Source organism: Arachis ipaensis, chromosome B1 (genome assembly GCF_059453495.1).
Source record: "Arachis ipaensis isolate K30076 ecotype BB chromosome B1, ASM5945349v1, whole genome shotgun sequence".
Classification (NCBI taxonomy): domain Eukaryota; kingdom Viridiplantae; phylum Streptophyta; class Magnoliopsida; order Fabales; family Fabaceae; genus Arachis; species Arachis ipaensis.
The window spans coordinates 21,476,361-21,482,341 of NC_142436.1; the positions used below are offsets into that span (position 1 = coordinate 21,476,361).

General features: G+C 40.4%; 1 non-coding gene across 1 annotated transcript; it reads left to right on the top strand.

The window, feature by feature from the left end:
- The first annotated feature begins 4,720 nt into the window (after positions 1–4,720).
- On the top strand, positions 4,721–4,828 carry LOC148575924 (small nucleolar RNA R71). The gene has a single exon (XR_015903185.1). It is a non-coding gene; the product is annotated as a small nucleolar RNA R71 (small nucleolar RNA).
- The last annotated feature ends 1,153 nt before the right edge of the window (positions 4,829–5,981 follow it).

Below are 5,981 nucleotides of genomic sequence, written 5' to 3' on the forward strand. Positions count from 1 at the left end.
CACTTTATCCATTGAGGTTCAGAATGATTGGCATTTATAGGAACTTCAGATTTCGAATAGTGTTATTGACTCTCTTAGTTCAGTATGATGATTCTTGAACACAGCTTCTTTATGAGTCTTGGCCGTGGCCCTAAGCACTTTGTTTTCCAGTATTACCACCGGATACATAAATGCCACAGACACATAATTGGGTGAACCTTTTCAGATTGTGACTCAGCTTTGCTAAAGTCCCTAATTAGAGGTGTCCAGGGTTCTTAAGCGCACTCTTTTTTTGCTTTGGACCTTGACTTTAACCGCTCAGTCTCAAGTTTTCACTTGACACCTACACGCCACAAGCACATGGTTAGGGACAGCTTGGTTTAGCCACTTAGACCAGGATTTTATTCCTTTAGGCCCTCCTATCCACTGATGCTCAAAGCCTTGGGATCCTTTTTATTGCCCTTGCCTTTTGGTTTTAAGGGTTATTGGCTTTTTGATCTTGCCTCTTGGTTTTAAGAGCTTTTGGCTTTTTCTGCTTGCTTTTCTTTCTATTATTTTTTTTCGCCTATTTTTTTTTCCTGCAAGCTTTGTTCTTTGCTGCTTTTTCTTGCTTCAAGAATCATTTTTATGATTTTTCAGATTATCAAATAACATGTCTCCTAGTCATCATTCTTTCAAGAGCCAACATATTTAACATTCTTAAACAACAACTTCAAAAGACATATGCACTGTTCAAGCATTCATTCAGAAAACAAGAAGCATTGTCACCACATCAATATAATTAAACTAAGTTCAAGGATAAATTCGAAACTCATGTACTTCTTGTTCTTTTGAATTAAAACATTTTTCATTTAAGAGAGGTGATGGATTCATAGGACATTTATAACTTTAAGACATAGTTACTAACTACTAATGATCATGTAATGAAGACACAAACACAGATAAGCACATAACATAGAAACGAAAAACAGAAGAAACAAGAACAAGGAATGAATCCACCTTAGTGATGGTGGCGTTTCCTTCTTGAGGAACCAATGATGTCCTTGAGCTCTTCTATATCTCTTCCTTGTCTTTGTTGCTCCTCCCTCATTGCTTTTTGATCTTCTCTTATTTCATGAAGCATGATGGAGTGCTCTTGATGTTCCACCCTTAGTTGTCCCATATTGGAACTCAATTCTCCTAGGGAGGTGTTGATTTGCTCCCAATAGTTTTGTGGAGGAAAGTGCATTTGAGGCATCTCCGGGATCTCATGGTGATGAGCTTCATACGCCTCTTGAGCTCCATGAATGGGCTCTCTTGCTTGCTCCATCTTCTTCTTAGTGATGGGCTTGTCCTCTTTAATGAGGATATCTCCCTCTATGTCAATCCCAGCCGAATTGCATAGGTGGCAGATGAGGTGAGGAAAGGCTAACCTTGCCATAGCGGAGGACTTGTCAACCACCTTGTAGAGTTCTTGAGGTATAATCTCATGAACTTCCACCTCTTCTCCAGTCATGATGCTATGGATCATGATGGCCCGGTCTATAGTAACTTCAGACCGGTTGCTAGTGGGAATGATTGAGCATTGAATGAACTCCAACCATCCTCTAGCTACAGGCTTGAGGTCCACTCTCCTTAGTAGAACCGGCTTGCCTTTGGAGTCAATCTTCCATTGAGCTCCTTCCACGCATATGTCCATAAGGACTTGGTCCAACCTTTGATTAAAGTTGACCCTTCTAGTATAGGGGCGTTCATCTCCTTGCATCATGGGCAAGTTAAACGCCAACCTCACATTCTCCGGACTAAAATCTAAGTATTTCCCCCGAACCATTGTAACATAGTTCTTTGGATCCGGGTTCTTACTTTGATCATGGTTCTTGGTGATCCATGCATTAGCATAGAACTCTTGAACCATTAGGATGCCGACTTGTTGGATGGGATTTGTTAGAACTTCCCAACCTCTTCTTTGAATTTCATGTCGGATCTCCGGATACTCATTTCTTTTGAGTTTGAAAGGGACCTCAGGGATCACCTTCTTCTTGGCCACAACATCATAGAAGTGGTCTTGATGGGCTTTGGAGATGAACCTTTCCATCTCCCATGACTCGGAGGTGGAAGCTTTTGTCTTCCCTTCCCCCTTTCTAGAGGATTCTCCGATCTTAGGTGCCATCAATGGTAATGGAAAAACAAAAAGCTTATGCTTTTACCACACCAAACTTAGAATTTTGCTCGCCCTCGAGCAAGAGGAGAAAGAATAGATGAAGAAGAAGAAGAAATGGAGGAGAGGGAGAAAGTGATGTGGTTCGGCCAAGAAGGGTGTAGAGGGATTGTGTTGTGTGAATTTGAAGAAGAATGGAGGGCTTTATATAGGGAAGGGAGGGGGGGAAGGTTTCGGCCATATGGGTGGGTTTGGGTGGGAAATTGGTTTTGAATTTTGAAGGTAGGTGGGGTTTATGAGGTAGGTTTATGGGGAAGAGTGGATGGATGTGAGTGGTGAAGAGGTGATGGGGAAGAGAGATTGAGGTGATTGGTGAAGGGTTTTTGGGGAAGAGTGTTTATGGGGTTGTGTGAAAGAGAGTGGTGAGAAGAAGTAAGTGAAGGTAGGTGGGGATCCTGTGGGGTCCACAGATCCTGAGGTGTTCAAGGATTTACATCCCTGCACCCATTAAACATGTGAAAATGCCTTTGCACACAACTCTGGGCGTTCAGCGCCAGGTTGGTGGCCATTTTGGGCGTTCAACGCCCATTTGTGTGCCATTTCTGGCGTTGAACGCCAGAACCAAGCCTGTTCTGGCGTTCAGCGCCCAGAAGCTGCCCATTTTGGGCGTTCAGCGCCAGAACCATGCTCTGTTCTGGCGCTAAACGCCAGACAGATGCTCCTCCAGGGTGTGATTTTTCTTCTGCTGTTTTTGATTCTGTTTTCAATTTTTCTATTTATTTTGTGACTCCACATGATCATGAACCTATAAAGACATGAAAAATAATGAAAATAAAAATTAGATAAATAAACATTGGGTTGCCTCCCAACAAGCGCTTCTTTAATGTCAATAGCTTGACAGTGGGCTCTCATGGAGCCTTACAGATGTTCAGAGCATTGTTGAAACTTTCCAACACCAAACTTAGAGTTTGGATATGGGAGTTCAACACCAAACTTAGAGTTTGGTTGTGGCCTCCCAACACCAAACTTAGAGTTTGACTGTGGGGGCTTGGGTTGACTCTGCTTTGAGAGAAGCTTTTCATGCTTCCTCTCCATGGTTGCAGAGGGAGATCCTTGAGTTTTAAACACAAAGGAGTCCTCATTCCATTGAAGGACTATTTTACCTCTGTCAACATCAATCACAGCTCTTGCTGTGGCCAGGAAAGGTCTTCCTAGGATGATGGATTCATCCTCTTCCTTTCCAGTATCCAGGACTATGAAATCAGCAGGGATGTAAAGGCCTTCAACCTTTACTAATACATCCTCTACTTGTCCATATGCCTGTTTTCTTGAATTGTCTGCCATCTCTAATGAGATTTTAGCAGCTTGCACCCCATAGATTCTCAGTTTCTCTATTACAGAGAGGGGCATGAGGTTTATCCCTGAACCAAGGTCACACAGAGCCTTAAAGATCATGGTGCCTATAGTACAAGGTATTATGAACTTTCCAGGATTTTGTCTCTTCTGAGGCAATGTCAGTTGATCCAGATCACTTAGTTCATTGATGAACAAGGGAGGTTCAACTTCCCAAGCATCAATGCCAAATAATTTGGCATTCAGCTTCATGATTGCACCAAGAAACTTGGCAGTTTGCTCTTCAGTAACATCCTCATTCTCTTCAGAAGAGGAATACTCATCAGAGCTCATGAAGGGCATAAGGAGGTTCAATAGAATCTCTATGGTCTCTAGATGAGCCTCAGAGTCCTTTGGTTCCTCAGAGGGAAGCTCCTTATTGGTTACTGGACGTCCTAGGAGGTCTTTCTCCTTGGGATTTACGTTCTCCTCTCCTTCTTTGGGTTCGGCCATGGTGCTTATGTCAATGGCCTTGCACTCTCCTTTTGGGTTCTCTTCTGTATTGCTTGGGAGAGTACTAGGAGGGATTTCAGTGATCCTCTTACTCAACTGGCCCACTTATGCTTCCAAATTTCTAATGGAAGACCTTGTTTCATTCATGAAACTCACAGTGGCCTTAGATAGATCAGAGACTAAATTTGCTAAATTAGAAGTATTTTGTTTAGAGTTCTCTGTCTGTTGCTGAGTGGATGATGGAAAAGGCTTGCTATTGCTAAACCTGTTTCTTCCACCATTATTAAAGCCTTGTTGAGGCTTTTGATCCTTCCATGAGAAATTTGGATGATTTCTCCATGATGAGTTATAGGTGTTTTCATAAGGTTCACCTAAGTAATTTACCTCTGCTATTGCAGGGTTCTCAGGATCATAAGCTTCTTCTGCATAAGAAGCCTCTTGAGTACTGTTGGATGCAGCTTGCATTCCATGCAGACTCTGAGAGATCATATTGACTTGCTGAGTCAATATTTTATTCTGAGCCAATATGGCATTCAGAGTATCAACTTCAAGAACTCCCTTCTTCATAGGCGTCCCATTACTCACAGGATTCCTTTTAGAAGTGTACATGAACTGATTATTAGCAACCATGTCAATGAGTTCTTGAGCTTCTGCAGGCGTTTTCTTTAGGTGAATGGATCCACCTGCAGAAGTGTCCAGTGACATCTTTGATAGCTCAGATAAACCATCATAGAATATATCCAGGATGGTCCATTCTGAAAGCATGTCAGAAGGACACTTTTTGGTCAACTGTTTGTATCTTTCCCAAGCTTCATAGAGGGATTCACCTTCTTTCTGTCTGAAGGTTTGAACATCAGCTCTAAGCTTGCTCAGCTTTTGAGGAGGAAAGTACTTGGCTAAGAAAGCCGTGACCAGCTTATCCCAAGAGTTCAGGCTGTCTTTGGGTTGAGAATCCAACCATAATCTAGCTCTGTCTCTTACAGCAAAAGGGAAAAGCATGAGCCTGTAGACTTCAGGATCTACTCTATTAGTCTTAACAGTATCACATATCTGCAAGAATTCAGTTAAGAACTGAAAAGGATCTTCAGATGGAAGTCCATGAAACTTGCAGTTCTGCTGCATCAGAGAAACTAATTGAGGTTTCAGCTCAAAGTTGTTTGCTCCAATGGCAGGAATGGAGATGCTTCTTCCATGTAAATTGGAATTAGGTGCAGTAAAGTCACCAAGCATCTTCCTTACATTATTATTATTTTCGGCTGCCATCTCCTCTTCCTGTTCAAAAATTTCTGAAAGGTTATCTCTGGATTGTTGTAATTTAGCTTCTCTTAATTTTCTCTTCAGAGTCCTTTCAGGTTCTGGATCTGCTTCAACAAGAATGTTCTTGTCCTTGCTCCTGCTCATATGACAAAGAAGAGGGCACAGAAATAATAATAATAATAATATGGATCTTTTATACCACAGTATAGGGATCCCTTTGTGAGTGGAAGAAAAGAGGGAGACAAAGAATGTGATGTAAAGAAAGAAACACAACTGTGAGGAGGGCAGAGATGTGAGATGAGATGTTAGTAAATGAATAAATAAATAGAATAAGATGGGAGAGGGGGAATTTTCAAAAATAATTTTTGAAAAAGAGTTAGTGATTTTCGAAAATAGTTTTTGAAAAAGGTTAGTATTTTTTTTCGAAATTTTTTTTTTTAAAAATCAAAAATAAAAATAATTAGTTAATAAAAAAGAAATTTTTGAAAAGGAGGGAAGATATTTTTGAAAATTAGAGAGAGAGAGAGTTAGTTAGTTAGATAGTTTTGAAAAAGTTAAGAAACAAACAAAAAGTTAGTTAGTTAGTTGAAACAAATTTGAAAATCAATTTTGAAAAGATAAGAAGTTAGGAAGTTAGAGAAGATATTTTGAAATCAAATTTTTGAAAAAGATAAGAAGATATTTTGAAAAGATATGATAGAAATTAGTTTTGAAAAAGATTTGATTTTTAAAATCACAATTAATGACTTGATTCACAAGAAAT